The sequence below is a fragment of the Oncorhynchus clarkii genome, chromosome 6, assembly GCF_045791955.1.
Source record: "Oncorhynchus clarkii lewisi isolate Uvic-CL-2024 chromosome 6, UVic_Ocla_1.0, whole genome shotgun sequence".
NCBI classification, from domain to species: Eukaryota; Metazoa; Chordata; class Actinopteri; order Salmoniformes; family Salmonidae; genus Oncorhynchus; species Oncorhynchus clarkii.
The window spans coordinates 5,816,120-5,835,049 of NC_092152.1; the positions used below are offsets into that span (position 1 = coordinate 5,816,120).

At 41.4% G+C, this 18,930-nt stretch overlaps 1 protein-coding gene across 1 annotated transcript in view; it reads right to left on the reverse strand.

Moving 5' to 3' along the window:
- Nucleotides 1-18,930, reverse strand: part of LOC139410566 (anthrax toxin receptor 2-like) — a 138,058-nt gene that overhangs the window by 90,015 nt on the left and 29,113 nt on the right. The window lies entirely within an intron of this gene.

Below are 18,930 nucleotides of genomic sequence, written 5' to 3' on the forward strand. Positions count from 1 at the left end.
GGTCAGATGAAGTGTACTATATAGGGGATAAGCTGCCGTTTGAGACCCTATGACTTATTTAACAAGAGGTGGAGGCCAAAACGAGGCCAAAACGGTGCAATTAAAAGCCTAATGATGAACGGCAGAGCTATTTCCATATGTCTATTACACCACGTCCCATTAACCATTATCTTTAATGAGAACCCAGGAGCAGGAAACGGAACGAAACGCCTGAAATCACCCCCCCGCCACCACCCCCCCGCCACCACCCCCCCGCCCCGCCCCCACCCCCCCACACACACACAAAAAAGAAGAAATATGTAAAACACTGTCAATTGGCTGGTTGGAGTGTTCGCCTGGCTGTGAGTGTGTGTGTGTGTGTGTGTGTGTGTGTGTGTGTGTGTGTGTGTGTGTGTGTGTGTGTGTGTGTGTGTGTGTGTGTGGGTATGTGTGTTGTGGATTTAGCCCTGGGCTCTGCCTTTGACCATCTATCCTCCTGTAACTCCAACAAATGACAGATGAGCGGTCACCTGACTGTCTATTCTCCTGTAACTCCAACAGATGAGCTGTCACCTTACTGTCTATCCTCCTGTAACTCCAACAGATGAGCTGTCACCTGACCCTCTATCCTCCTGTAACTCCAACAGATGAGCTGTCACCTGACCATCTATCCTCCTGTAACTCCAACAGATGAGCGGTCGGTCACCTTACTGTCTATCCTCCTGTAACTCCAACAGATGAGCGGTCACCTGACCATCTATCCTCCTGTAACTCCAACAGATGAGCGGTCACCTGACCATCTATCCTCCTGTAACTGGCTTCCAGTTTAAGTGTGCAGTGTGTCAAGAAGCAGTGTGGCTTGGCAAGGTCGTGTTTCGGAGGACGCACGACTCACGACCTTTGCCTCTCCCGAGTCCGTACGGGAGTTGCAGCGATGGGACAAAACTGTAACTACCAATTTGGTAGTTACCATCTATCCTCCTGTAACTCTATCCTCCTGTAACTCCAACAGATGAGCTGTCACCTGACCATCTATCCTCCTGTAACTCCAACAGATGAGCGGTCGGTCACCTGACCATCTATCCTCCTGTAACTCCAACAGATGAGCTGTCACCTGACTCTCTATCCTCCTGTAACTCCAACAGATGAGATGTCACCTTACTGTCTATCCTCCTGTAACTCCAACAGATGAGCGGTCACCTGACCATCTATCCTCCTGTAACTCCAACAGATGAGCTGTCACCTGACCATCTATCCTCCTGTAACTCCAACAGATGAGCGGTCACCTGACTGTCTATCCTCCTGTAACTCCAACAGATGAGCTGTCACCTGACCATCTATCCTCCTGTAACTCCAACAGATGAGCGGTCGGTCACCTGACCATCTATCCTCCTGTAACTCCAACAGATGAGCGGTCGGTCACCTGACCATCTATCCTCCTGTAACTCCAACAGATGAGCTGTCACCTGACCATCTATCCTCCTGTAACTCCAACAGATGAGCGGTCGGTCACCTGACCATCTATCCTCCTGTAACTTCAACTGATGAGCTGTCACCTGACCATCTATCCTCCTGTAACTTCAACAGATGAGTGGTCACCTGACCCTCTATCCTCCTGTAACTCCAACAGATGAGTGGTCACCTGACCGTCTGTCCTCCTGTAACTCCAACAGATGAGCTGTCACCTGACCATCTATCTTCCTGTAACTCCAACAGATGAGTGGTCACCTGACCATCTATCCTCCTGTAACTCCAACAGATGAGTGGTCACCTGACCATCTATCCTCCTGTAACTCCAAAAGATGAGCTGTCACCTGACCATCTATCCTCCTGTAACTGGCTTCCAGTTTAAGTGTGCAGTGTGTCAAGAAGCAGTGTGGCTTGGCAAGGTCGTGTTTCGGAGGACGCACGACTCACGACCTTTGCCTCTCCCGAGTCCGTACGGGAGTTGCAGCGATGGGACAAAACTGTAACTACCAATTTGATACCACGGAAAAGGGTGAATACCTAAACGATTTATGTCCATTTAAAAATGAGTACGCCACAAGATTTTGTTTCTGTCCACTTGGCTTTTACTGGTATTGTGGAACACATTAAGGAGGGTCCGTGTCTGTGACTTGGCGTTGACTGGTATTGTGGAATACATTATTCCATCTCAGGAGACTGAAAAGATTTGACATGGGTCATCAGATCCTCAAAAGATTATACAGCCGCACCATCGAGATCATCCTGTCTGGTTGCATCACTGCCTGGTATTGCAACCGCTCGGCCTCCCACCGCAAGGCACTACAGAGGGTAGTGCGAACGGCCCAGTACATCACTGGGGCCAAGCTTCCTGCCATCCACGACCTCTATACCAGGCGGTGTCAGAGGAAGGACCTAAAAATTGTCAAAGACTACAGCCATAGACTGTTCTCTCTGCTAACACACGGCAAGCAGTACCGGATCGCCAGAGTCTAGGTCCAAGAGGCTTCTAAACAGCTTCTACCCCTAAGCCATAAGACACCTGAACATCTAATCAAATGGCTACCCAGACTACTAGCATTGTGTCCCCCCACCACACCCATCTCCCTCTCTGTTACTCACCTGCTACTCTCTGTTGTTATCAGCTCTGCGTAGTCACTTTAATGCACATGTACATACTACCTCAACTAATTTATTTTATTTATTTGTTATTTTACCAGGTAAGTTGACTGAGAACACGTTCTCATTTGCAGCAACGACCTGGGGAATAGTTACAGGGGAGAGGAGGGGGATGAATGAGCCAATTGTAAACTGGGGATTATTAGGTGACCGTGATGGTTTGAGGGCCAGATTGGGAATTTAGCCAGGACACCGGGGTTAAAATCCCTAATCTTACGACGAGTGACATGGGATCTTTAATGACCTCAGAGAGTCAGGACACCCGTTTAACGTCCCATCCGAAAGACAGCACCCTACACAGCATTTCACTGTAAGGTCTACTACACATGTTGTATTCAGCATTTCACTGTAAGGTCTACTACACCTGTTGTATTCAGCATTTCACTGTAAGGTCTACTACACCTGTTGTATTCAGCATTTCACTGTAAGGTCTACTACACCTGTTGTATTCAGCATTTCACTGTAAGGTCTACTACACCTGTTGTATTCAGCATTTCACTGTAAGGTCTACTACACCTGTTGTATTCAGCATTTCACTGTAAGGTCTACTACACCTGTTGTATTCAGCATTTCACTGTAAGGTCTACAACACCTGTTGTATTCAGCATTTCACTGTAAGGTCTACTACACCTGTTGTATTCAGCATTTCACTGTAAGGTCTACTACACCTGTTGTATTCAGCATTTCACTGTGAGGTCTACTACACCTGTTGTATTCAGCATTTTACTGTAAGGTCTACTACACCTGTTGTATTCAGCATTTCACTGTAAGGTCTACTACACCTGTTGTATTCAGCATTTCACTGTGAGGTCTACTACACCTGTTGTATTCAGCATTTCACTGTAAGGTCTACTACACCTGTTGTATTCAGCATTTCACTGTAAGGTCTACTACACCTGTTGTATTCAGCATTTCACTGTAAGGTCTACCTGTTGTATTCAGCATTTCACTGTAAGGTCTACTACACCTGTTGTATTCAGCATTTCACTGTAAGGTCTACTACACCTGTTGTATTCAGCATTTCACTGTAAGGTCTACTACACCTGTTGTATTCAGCATTTCACTGTAAGGTCTACTACAACTGTTGTATTCAGCATTTCACTGTAAGGTCTACTACACCTGTTGTATTCAGCATTTCACTGTGAGGTCTACTACACCTGTTGTATTCAGCATTTCACTGTGAGGTCTACTACACCTGTTGTATTCAGCATTTCACTGTGAGGTCTACTACACCTGTTGTATTCAGCATTTCACTGTAAGGTCTACTACACCTGTTGTATTCAGCATTTCACTGTGAGGTTTGGCTGTATCTGTGACACGTCCTTCTGCAGAGTGACGTTTCCACAACCTAGTGACAGGCCTCCTCGCAATATGTTTAACCCTGAATAATTCACCCTCCTAAATTTCCCCCGTCTTTAAGGAAATGTTGGAAAGCCATTAGTGGCTCCGATGTCAGCTGGTCCAGCTGTATCGCTTCACTAGCGCTTAGCGTCACATCGAACGACGAGGCACCCCGACAGAAGCCGCTCAACAAGGAGTCCACTCGAGTGGAGAGAGAAAGACAAGTTTCCACATCCCAGTTCAGAGATCTCCCAATGACCAGACCCGGGTTCAAATACTAGTTGAAATCTTTCAAATACTTTGAGTGTTTACTTTAGCCTGCCTGGAGTGCCAGATGGGCGGGGTTTACCATTTTGGGACTGTTCTATTGGTCCATTAAGACAGGCAAGCTAAATCAAGCCCAGAAAAATACTGATTTCAAATAGTAGTTGAACCCCCAGGTCTTTCTCTACATTCCAGAAGAGGTCTGACATATCAGCCATGTCTTCCCTGTGTCAGTTTCTACAGGGTGTTAGAGTGATCCCTGAATGATCACCTGCTCATTCTTCCTCTAGCATTACATTGCCCCTCTCATCTCCTATCTATACAGACATAACCTCACTTCAACCCTCTCATCTCCCATCTATACAGACATAACCCCAACTCAACCCTCTCATCTCCTATCTATACAGACATAACCCCAACTCAACCCTCTCATCTCCCATCTATACAGGCATAACCCCAACTCAACCCTCTCATCTCCCATCTATACAGACATAACCCCAACTCAAACCTCTCATCTCCCATCTATACAGACATAACCCCAACTCAACCCTCTCATCTATACAGATATAACCTCACTTCAACCCTCTCATCTCCCATCTCTTCAGACATAACCCCAACTCAACCCTCTCATCTCCCATCTATACAGATATAACCCCAACTCAACCCTCTCATCTCCCATCTATACAGATATAACCTCACTTCAACCCTCTCATCTCGCATCTATACAGATATAACCATGGCTCAATTTAACAGCTGGAGCCCTGTCTTCAACTGTCACTCCCGCACCAAAAAAACGGGGAGAAATTTACGAGTGTGAATTATTCAGGTTTGAACATATTGTGAGGAGGCCTGTCACTAACCTTAATTCATCTCCCATCTATGCAGTTTGACATGTGAAAATCAAGTTTTCACATGCTAACACCACCTTACACATGCTAACACCACCTTACACATGTTAAACACCACCTTTCACATGCTAACACCACCTTTCACATGTTAAACACCACCTTACACATGTTAAACACCACCTTTCACATGCTAACACCACCTTTCACATGCTAACACACCTTTCACATGTTAAACACCACCTTTCATTGTGTCAAACACCACCTTTCACATGTCAAACACCACCTTTCACATGTTAAACACCACCTTTCACATGTTAAACACCACCTTTCATTGTGTTAAACACCACCTTTCACATATTAACACCACCTTTCACATGTTAAACACCACCTTTCACATGTTAAACACCACCTTTCACATGTTAAACACCACCTTTCACATGTTAAACACCACCTTTCACATGTCAAACACCACCTTTCACATGTTAAACACCACCTTTCACATGTTAAACACCACCTTTCACATGTTAAACACCACCTTTCACATGTTAAACACCACCTTTCACATGTTAAACACCCCCTTTCACATGTTAAACACCACATTTCATTGTGTTAAACACCACCTTTCACATGTTAAACACCACCTTTCATTGTGTTAAACACCACCTTTCACATGTTAAACACCACCTTTCACATGTTAAACACCACCTTTCATTGTGTTAAACACCACCTTACACATGTTAAACACCACCTTTCATTGTGTTAAACACCACCTTTCACATGTTAAACACCACCTTTCATTGTGTTAAACACCACCTTTCACATGTTAAACACCACCTTTCAGATGTCAAACACCACCTTTCACATGTTAAACACCACCTTTCACATGTCAAACACCACCTTTCACATGTTAAACACCACCTTTCACATGTTAACACCACCTTTCACATGCTAACACCACCTTTCACATGTTAAACACCACCTTTCACATGTTAAACACCACCTTTCACATGCTAACACCACCTTTCACATGTCAAACACCACCTTTCACATGTTAAACACCACCTTTCACATGTTAAACACCACCTTTCACATGCTAACACCACCTTTCACATGTCAAACACCACCTTTCACATGTTAAACACCACCTTTCACATGCTAACACCACCTTTCACATGTTAAACACCACCTTTCAAATGTTAAACACCACCTTTCACATGTTAAACACCACCTTTCACATGTTAAACACCACCTTTCATTGTGTCAAACACCACCTTTCACATGTTAAACACCACCGTTCATTGTGTTAAACACCACCTTTCACATGTCAAACACCACCTTTCATTGTGTCAAACACCACCTTTCACATGTTAAACACCACCTTTCACATGTTAAACACCACCATTCATATGTTAAACACCACCTTTCACATGCTAACACCACCTTTCACATGTTAAACACCACCCTTCACATGTTAAACACCACCTTTCACATGTTAAACACCACCTTTCACATGTTAAACACCACCTTTCACATGTTAAACACCACCTTTCATTGTGTCAAACACCACCTTTCACATGTTAAACACCACCTTTCACATGTTAAACACCACCTTTCACATGTCAAACACCACCTTTCACATGTCAAACACCACCTTTCACATGTTAAACACCACCTTTCACATGTTAAACACCACCTTTCACATGTTAAACACCACCTTTCATTGTGTCAAACACCACCTTTCACATGTTAAACACCACCTTTCACATGTCAAACACCACCTTTCACATGTTAAACACCATCTTTCACATGCCAACACCAACTTTCACATGTTAAACACCACCTTTCACATGCTAACACCACCTTTCACATGTCAAACACCACCTTTCACATGTTAAACACCACCTTTCACATGTTAAACACCACCTTTCACATGCTAACACCACCTTTCACATGTCAAACACCACCTTTCACATGTTAAACACCACCTTTCACATGCTAACACCACCTTTCACATGTTAAACACCACCTTTCAAATGTTAAACACCACCTTTCACATGTTAAACACCACCTTTCACATGTTAAACACCACCTTTCATTGTGTCAAACACCACCTTTCACATGTTAAACACCACCGTTCATTGTGTTAAACACCACCTTTCACATGTCAAACACCACCTTTCATTGTGTCAAACACCACCTTTCACATGTTAAACACCACCTTTCACATGTTAAACACCACCATTCATATGTTAAACACCACCTTTCACATGCTAACACCACCTTTCACATGTTAAACACCACCCTTCACATGTTAAACACCACCTTTCACATGTTAAACACCACCTTTCACATGTTAAACACCACCTTTCACATGTTAAACACCACCTTTCATTGTGTCAAACACCACCTTTCACATGTTAAACACCACCTTTCACATGTTAAAAACCACCTTTCACATGTCAAACACCACCTTTCACATGTCAAACACCACATTTCACATGTTAAACACCACCTTTCACATGTTAAACACCACCTTTCACATGTTAAACACCACCTTTCATTGTGTCAAACACCACCTTTCACATGTTAAACACCACCTTTCACATGTCAAACACCACCTTTCACATGTTAAACACCATCTTTCACATGCCAACACCAACTTTCACATGTTAAACACCACCTTTCACATGTTAAACACCACCTTTCACATGTTAAACACCACCTTTCACATGTTAAACACCACCTTTCACATGTCAAACACCACCTTTCACATGTCAAACACCACCTTTCATTGTGTTAAACACCACCTTTCATTGTGTTAAACACCACCTTTCATTGTGTTAAACACCACCTTTCACATGTTAAACACCACCTTTCACATGTCAAACACCACCTTTCACATGTTAAACACCACCTTTCACATGTTAAACACCACCTTTCACATGTTAAACACCACCTTTCACATGCTAACACCACCTTTCACATGTCAAACACCACCTTTCACATGTTAAACACCACCTTTCACATGCTAACACCACCTTTCAAATGTTAAACACCACCTTTCACATGTTAAACACCACCTTTCACATGTTAAACACCACCTTTCACATGTTAAACACCACCTTTCATTGTGTCAAACACCACCTTTCACATGTTAAACACCACCGTTCATTGTGTTAAACACCACCTTTCACATGTCAAACACCACCTTTCATTGTGTCAAACACCACCTTTCACATGTTAAACACCACCTTTCACATGTTAAACACCACCATTCATATGTTAAACACCACCTTTCACATGCTAACACCACCTTTCACATGTTAAACACCACCCTTCACATGTTAAACACCACCTTTCACATGTTAAACACCACCTTTCACATGTTAAACACCACCTTTCACATGTTAAACACCACCTTTCATTGTGTCAAACACCACCTTTCACATGTTAAACACCACCTTTCACATGTTAAACACCACCTTTCACATGTCAAACACCACCTTTCACATGTAAAACCCCACCTTTCACATGTTAAACACCACCTTTCACATGTTAAACACCACCTTTCACATGTTAAACACCACCTTTCACATGTTAAACACCACCTTTCACATGTTAAACACCACCTTTCACATGTCAAACACCACCTTTCACATGTTAAACACCACCTTTCACATGCCAACACCAACTTTCACATGTTAAACACCACCTTTCACATGTTAAACACCACCTTTCACATGCTAACACCACCTTTCACATGTCAAACACCACCTTTCACATGTTAAACACCACCTTTCACATGCTAACACCACCTTTCACATGTTAAACACCACCTTTCAAATGTTAAACACCACCTTTCACATGTTAAACACCACCTTTCACATGTTAAACACCACCTTTCATTGTGTCAAACACCACCTTTCACATGTTAAACACCACCGTTCATTGTGTTAAACACCACCTTTCACATGTCAAACACCACCTTTCATTGTGTCAAACACCACCTTTCACATGTTAAACACCACCTTTCACATGTTAAACACCACCATTCATATGTTAAACACCACCTTTCACATGCTAACACCACCATTCACATGTTAAACACCACCCTTCACATGTTAAACACCACCTTTCACATGTTAAACACCACCTTTCACATGTTAAAAACCACCTTTCACATGTTAAACACCACCTTTCATTGTGTCAAACACCACCTTTCACATGTTAAACACCACCTTTCACATGTTAAAAACCACCTTTCACATGTCAAACACCACCTTTCACATGTCAAACACCACATTTCACATGTTAAACACCACCTTTCACATGTCAAACACCACCTTTCACATGTTAAACACCACCTTTCATTGTGTCAAACACCACCTTTCACATGTTAAACACCACCTTTCACATGTCAAACACCACCTTTCACATGTTAAACACCATCTTTCACATGCCAACACCAACTTTCACATGTTAAACACCACCTTTCACATGTTAAACACCACCTTTCACATGTTAAACACCACCTTTCACATGTTAAACACCACCTTTCACATGTCAAACACCACCTTTCACATGTCAAACACCACCTTTCATTGTGTTAAACACCACCTTTCATTGTGTTAAACACCACCTTTCATTGTGTTAAACACCACCTTTCACATGTTAAACACCACCTTTCACATGTCAAACACCACCTTTCACATGTTAAACACCACCTTTCACATGTTAAACACCACCTTTCACATGTTAAACACCACCTTTCACATGCTAACACCACCTTTCACATGTCAAACACCACCTTTCACATGTTAAACACCACCTTTCACATGCTAACACCACCTTTCAAATGTTAAACACCACCTTTCACATGTTAAACACCACCTTTCACATGTTAAACACCACCTTTCACATGTTAAACACCACCTTTCATTGTGTCAAACACCACCTTTCACATGTTAAACACCACCGTTCATTGTGTTAAACACCACCTTTCACATGTCAAACACCACCTTTCATTGTGTCAAACACCACCTTTCACATGTTAAACACCACCTTTCACATGTTAAACACCACCATTCATATGTTAAACACCACCTTTCACATGCTAACACCACCTTTCACATGTTAAACACCACCCTTCACATGTTAAACACCACCTTTCACATGTTAAACACCACCTTTCACATGTTAAACACCACCTTTCACATGTTAAACACCACCTTTCATTGTGTCAAACACCACCTTTCACATGTTAAACACCACCTTTCACATGTTAAACACCACCTTTCACATGTCAAACACCACCTTTCACATGTCAAACACCACCTTTCACATGTTAAACACCACCTTTCACATGTTAAACACCACCTTTCACATGTTAAACACCACCTTTCATTGTGTCAAACACCACCTTTCACATGTTAAACACCACCTTTCACATGTCAAACACCACCTTTCACATGTTAAACACCATCTTTCACATGCCAACACCAACTTTCACATGTTAAACACCACCTTTCACATGTTAAACACCACCTTTCACATGTTAAACACCACCTTTCACATGTTAAACACCACCTTTCACATGTCAAACACCACCTTTCACATGTCAAACACCACCTTTCATTGTGTTAAACACCACCTTTCATTGTGTTAAACACCACCTTTCATTGTGTTAAACACCACCTTTCACATGTTAAACACCACCTTTCACATGTCAAACACCACCTTTCACATGTTAAACACCACCTTTCACATGTTAAACACCACCTTTCACATGTTAAACACCACCTTTCACATGCTAACACCACCTTTCACATGTCAAACACCACCTTTCACATGTTAAACACCACCTTTCACATGCTAACACCACCTTTCAAATGTTAAACACCACCTTTCACATGTTAAACACCACCTTTCACATGTTAAACACCACCTTTCACATGTTAAACACCACCTTTCATTGTGTCAAACACCACCTTTCACATGTTAAACACCACCGTTCATTGTGTTAAACACCACCTTTCACATGTCAAACACCACCTTTCATTGTGTCAAACACCACCTTTCACATGTTAAACACCACCTTTCACATGTTAAACACCACCATTCATATGTTAAACACCACCTTTCACATGCTAACACCACCTTTCACATGTTAAACACCACCCTTCACATGTTAAACACCACCTTTCACATGTTAAACACCACCTTTCACATGTTAAACACCACCTTTCACATGTTAAACACCACCTTTCATTGTGTCAAACACCACCTTTCACATGTTAAACACCACCTTTCACATGTTAAACACCACCTTTCACATGTCAAACACCACCTTTCACATGTCAAACACCACCTTTCACATGTTAAACACCACCTTTCACATGTTAAACACCACCTTTCACATGTTAAACACCACCTTTCATTGTGTCAAACACCACCTTTCACATGTTAAACACCACCTTTCACATGTCAAACACCACCTTTCACATGTTAAACACCATCTTTCACATGCCAACACCAACTTTCACATGTTAAACACCACCTTTCACATGTTAAACACCACCTTTCACATGTTAAACACCACCTTTCACATGTTAAACACCACCTTTCACATGTCAAACACCACCTTTCACATGTCAAACACCACCTTTCATTGTGTTAAACACCACCTTTCATTGTGTTAAACACCACCTTTCATTGTGTTAAACACCACCTTTCACATGTTAAACACCACCTTTCACATGTCAAACACCACCTTTCACATGTTAAACACCACCTTTCACATGTTAAACACCACCTTTCACATGTTAAACACCACCTTTCGCATGTTAAACACCACCTTTCATTGTGTTAAACACCACCTTTCACATGTCAAACACCACCTTTCACATGTTAAACACCACCTTTCACATGTCAAACATCACCTTTCACATGTTAAACACCACCTTTCACATGTTAAACACCACCTTTCATTGTGTTAAACACCACCTTTCACATGTTAAACACCACCTTTCATTGTGTTAAACACCACCTTTCACATGTTAAACACCACCTTTCATTGTGTTAAACACCACCTTTCACATGTCAAACACCACCTTTCACATGTTAAACACCACCTTTCACATGTCAAACATCACCTTTCACATGTTAAACACCACCTTTCACATGTTAAACACCACCTTTCATTGTGTTAAACACCACCTTTCACATGTTAAACACCACCTTTCATTGTGTTAAACACCACCTTTCACATGTTAAACACCACCTTTCATTGTGTTAAACACCACCTTTCACATGTTAAACACCACCTTTCATTGTGTTAAACACCACCTTTCACATGTCAAACACCACCTTTCACATGTTAAACACCACCTTTCACATGTTAAACACCACCTTTCATTGTGTTAAACACCACCTTTCACATGTTAAACACCACCTTTCACATGTTAAACACCACCTTTCATTGTGTTAAAAACCACCTTTCACATGTCAAACACCACCTTTCACATTTCAAACACCACCTTTCATTGTGTTAAACACCACCTTTCATTGTGTTAAACACCACCTTTCATTTTGTTAAACACCACCTTTCACATGTCAAACACCACCTTTCACATGTCAAACACCACCTTTCACATGTTAAACACCAGCTTTCATTGTGTTAAACACCACCTTTCACATGTCAAACACCACCTTTCACATGTTAAACACCACCTTTCATTGTGTTAAACACCACCTTTCACATGTTAAACACCACCTTTCACATGTTAAACACCACCTTTCACATGTTAAACACCACCTTTCACATGTTAAACACCACCTTTCATTGTGTTAAACACCACCTTTCACATGTTAAACACCACCTTTCACATGTTAACACCACCTTTCACATGTCAAACACCACCTTTCACATGTTAAACACCACCTTTCACATGTTAAACACCACCTTTCATTGTGTTAAACACCACCTTTCACATGTTAAACACCACATTTCACATGTTTACACCACCTTTCACATGTCAAACACCACCTTTCACATGTTAAACACCACCTTTCACATGTTAACACCACCTTTCACATGTTAACACCACCTTTCACATGTCAAACACCACCTTTCACATGTTAAACACCACCTTTCACATGTCAAACACCACCTTTCACATGTTAAACACCACCTTTCACATGTTAAACACCACCTTTCACATGTTAAACACCACCTTTCACATGTTAAACACCACCTTTCACATGTCAAACACCACCTTTCACATGTCAAACACCACCTTTCACATGTTAAACACCACCACGTCAATAGACTATTTTAAAGAAAGTGTGATTATCAATTTACTTGTTACTTTGGAAAAAAATCAAGATGTCAATATTCTTAAAATATCAAATATTGTAAAATATTCAATTACAGCTCAATTTGATCAAATTCTGAATTTGGGATTAATCGTGATTATTTACAGAAAATCCTGCGATTATCTCTATTAAATGTGACGTTTGAAAGCACTTTTTTTTTTTTTTAATTGAACAGTCAATATCCTGAGACTGAGAGAAATTGCTAAAAAATACACAACTGATAATACAAATACAGCAATCTTGGTCTAATGGTTGGCTTTGGCTTCTCCCGTGGGAGGACTGGGTTCTAATCCCACTGGTTACCAAAGCACACACGTGAAATATTAGAATACGACATGTGAAATATTAGAATACGACACGTGAAATATTAGAATACGACATGTGAAATATTAGAATATGACAGGTGAAATATTAGGAAACCACATGTGAAATATTAGAATACGACATGTGAAATATTAGAATATGACATGTGAAATATTAGAATATGACATGTGAAATATTAGAATATGACATGTGAAACGTAGAATGTGAAATATTAGAATATGACATGTAAAATATTAGAATATGACATGTGAAATATTAGAATACGACATGTAAAATATTAGAATATGACATGTGAAATGTAGAATGTGAAATATTAGAATACGACATGTAAAATATTAGAATATGACATGTGAAATATTAGAATATGACATGTGAAATATTAGAATATGACATGTGAAATATTAGAATATGACATGTGAAACGTAGAATGTGAAATATTAGAATATGACATGTGAAACGTAGAATGTGAAATATTAGAATATGACATGTGAAACGTAGAATGTGAAATATTAGAATATGACATGTGAAATGTAGAATGTGAAATATTAGAATATGACATGTGAAATATTAGAATATGACATGTGAAATATTAGAATATGACATGTGAAATATTAGAATATGACAGGTGAAATATTAGGAAACCACATGTGAAATATTAGGAAATCACATGTGAAATATTAGGAAACCACATGTGAAATATTAGAATATGACGTGAAATATTAGAATATGACATGTGAAATATTAGAATATGACATGTGAAATATTCGAAAATGACATGTGAAATATTAGGAAACCACATGTCTGAGTCATGTGGAAAATCCATTAGAAACGTGTCTAAAAACATATTTGTTGATGTTTTTATTTTTTTGTTAAAGGGTCACAGCATTTTAATAGCATCTGAAGTTACACGAAAAGACGTGAGAGACAGAAGGATATATTCGTGTCTTTATTGACCTGTTTTGGGGAGGTTTTGTAGAACAGAAACTATAATCCTGTTATTTCTCCTAGTTTCCTCTGAACTATCAAACCAGTCAAATATCTGGATCGCTACTAATGACTTGCTGTACATATTACTTGGTGCATAACAACCAGTATGTTGTTGCATTGATGAAAGGTATTGGTGGGGGAGCTAATGGGGTGATATGGTGGAGAGGTGGAGGAACCGATGCCCTCGTTCCAGGCCTGAAACATGCCAATGCACTTACAGTACACACGCTGTAGACCAAAACCAGAGAACACAAAGAGATCTATAGGGGCTACATTACACACGCTGTAGACCAAAACCAGAGAACACAAAGAGATCTATTGGGGCTACATTACACACGCTGTAGACCAAAACCAGAGAACACAAAGAGATCTATAGGGGCTACATTACACACGCTGTAGACCAAAACCAGAGAACACAAAGAGATCTATAGGGGCTCCATTACACACGCTGTAGACCAAAACCAGAGAACACAAAGAGATCTATAGGGGCTACATTACACACGCTGTAGACCAAAACCAGAGAACACAAAGAGATCTATAGGGGCTACATTACACACGCTGTAGACCAAAACCAGAGCACACAAAGAGATCTATAGGGGCTACATTACACACGCTGTAGACCAAAACCAGAGAACACAAAGAGATCTATAGGGGCTACATTACACACGCTGTTGACCAAAACCAGAGAACACAAAGAGATCTATTGGGGCTACAGTACACACGCTGTTGACCAAAACCAGAGAACACAAAGAGATCTATAGGGGCTACATTACACACGCTGTAGACCAAAACCAGAGAACACAAAGAGATCTATAGGGGCTACATTACACACGCTGTAGACCAAAACCAGAGAACACAAAGAGATCTATTGGGGCTACATTACACACGCTGTAGACCAAAACCAGAGAACACAAAGAGATCTATAGGGGCTACATTACACACGCTGTAGACCAAAACCAGAGAACACAAAGAGATCTATAGGGGCTCCATTACACACGCTGTAGACCAAAACCAGAGAACACAAAGAGATCTATAGGGGCTACATTACACACGCTGTAGACCAAAACCAGAGAACACAAAGAGATCTATAGGGGCTACATTACACACGCTGTAGACCAAAACCAGAGCACACAAAGAGATCTATAGGGGCTACATTACACACGCTGTAGACCAAAACCAGAGAACACAAAGAGATCTATAGGGGCTACATTACACACGCTGTAGACCAAAACCAGAGAACACAAAGAGATCTATAGGGGCTACATTACACACGCTGTAGACCAAAACCAGAGAACACAAAGAGATCTATAGGGGCTACATTACACACGCTGTAGACCAAAACCAGAGAACACAAAGAGATCTATAGGGGCTACATTACACACGCTGTAGACCAAAACCAGAGAACACAAAGAGATCTATAGGGGCTACATTACACACGCTGTAGACCAAAACCAGAGGACACAAAGAGATCTATAGGGGCTACATTACACACGCTGTAGACCAAAACCAGAGAACACAAAGAGATCTATAGGGGCTACATTACACACGCTGTAGACCAAAACCAGAGAACACAAAGAGATCTATAGGGGCTACATTACACACGCTGTTGACCAAAACCAGAGAACACAAAGAGATCTATAGGGGCTACATTACACACGCTGTAGACCAAAACCAGAGAACACAAAGAGATCTATAGGGGCTACATTACACACGCTGTAGACCAAAACCAGAGAACACAAAGAGATCTATAGGGGCTACATTACACACGCTGTAGACCAAAACCAGAGAACACAAAGAGATCTATAGGGGCTACATTACACACGCTGTTGACCAAAACCAGAGAACACAAAGAGATCTATAGGGGCTACATTACACACGCTGTAGACCAAAACCAGAGAACACAAAGAGATCTATAGGGGCTACATTACACACGCTGTAGACCAAAACCAGAGAACACAAAGAGATCTATAGGGGCTACATTACACACGCTGTAGACCAAAACCAGAGAACACAAAGAGATCTATAGGGGCTACATTACACAGGCTGTAGACCAAAACCAGAGAACACAAAGAGATCTATAGGGGCTACATTACACACGCTGTAGACCAAAACCAGAGAACACAAAGAGATCTATAGGGGCTACATTACACAGGCTGTAGACCAAAACCAGAGAACACAAAGAGATCTATAGGGGCTACATTACACACGCTGTAGACCAAAACCAGAGAACACAAAGAGATCTATAGGGGCTACATTACACACGCTGTAGACCAAAACCAGAGAACACAAAGAGATCTATAGGGGCTACATTACACACGCTGTAGACCAAAACCAGAGAACACAAAGAGATCTATAGGGGCTACATTACACACGCTGTAGACCAAAACCAGAGAACACAAAGAGATCTATAGGGGCTACATTACACACGCTGTAGACCAAAACCAGAGGACACAAAGAGATCTATAGGGGCTACATTACACACGCTGTAGACCAAAACCAGAGAACACAAAGAGATCTATAGGGGCTACATTACACACGCTGTAGACCAAAACCAGAGAACACAAAGAGATCTATAGGGGCTACATTACACACGCTGTTGACCAAAACCAGAGAACACAAAGAGATCTATAGGGGCTACATTACACACGCTGTAGACCAAAACCAGAGAACACAAAGAGATCTATAGGGGCTACATTACACACGCTGTAGACCAAAACCAGAGAACACAAAGAGATCTATAGGGGCTACATTACACACGCTGTAGACCAAAACCAGAGGACACAAAGAGATCTATAGGGGCTACATTACACACGCTGTAGACCAAAACCAGAGAACACAAAGAGATCTATAGGGGCTACATTACACACGCTGTTGACCAAAACCAGAGAACACAAAGAGATCTATAGGGGCTACATTACACACGCTGTAGACCAAAACCAGAGAACACAAAGAGATCTATAGGGGCTACATTACACACGCTGTAGACCAAAACCAGAGAACACAAAGAGATCTATAGGGGCTACAATACACACGCTGTTGACCAAAACCAGAGAACACAAAGAGATCTATAGGGGCTACATTACACACGCTGTAGACCAAAACCAGAGAACACAAAGAGATCTATAGGGGCTACATTACACACGCTGTAGACCAAAACCAGAGAACACAAAGAGATCTATAGGGGCTACATTACACACGCTGTAGACCAAAACCAGAGAACACAAAGAGATCTATAGGGGCTACATTACACAGGCTGTAGACCAAAACCAGAGAACACAAAGAGATCTATAGGGGCTACATTACACACGCTGTAGACCAAAACCAGAGAACACAAAGAGATCTATAGGGGCTACATTACACAGGCTGTAGACCAAAACCAGAGAACACAAAGAGATCTATAGGGGCTACATTACACACGCTGTAGACCAAAACCAGAGAACACAAAGAGATCTATAGGGGCTACATTACACACGCTGTAGACCAAAACCAGAGAACACAAAGAGATCTATAGGGGCTACATTACACACGCTGTAGACCAAAACCAGAGAACACAAAGAGATCTATAGGGGCTACATTACACACGCTGTAGACCAAAACCAGAGAACACAAAGAGATCTATAGGGGCTACATTACACACGCTGTAGACCAAAACCAGAGGACACAAAGAGATCTATAGGGGCTACATTACACACGCTGTAGACCAAAACCAGAGAACACAAAGAGATCTATAGGGGCTACATTACACACGCTGTAGACCAAAACCAGAGAACACAAAGAGATCTATAGGGGCTACATTACACACGCTGTTGACCAAAACCAGAGAACACAAAGAGATCTATAGGGGCTACATTACACACGCTGTAGACCAAAACCAGAGAACACAAAGAGATCTATAGGGGCTACATTACACAGGCTGTAGACCAAAACCAGAGAACACAAAGAGATCTATAGGGGCTACATTACACACGCTGTTGACCAAAACCAGAGAACACAAAGAGATCTATAGGGGCTACATTACACACGCTGTAGACCAAAACCAGAGAACACGAAGAGATCTATAGGGGCTACATTACACACGCTGTTGACCAAAACCAGAGAACACAAAGAGATCTATAGGGGCTCCATTACACACGCTGTAGACCAAAACCAGAGGACACAAAGAGATCTATAG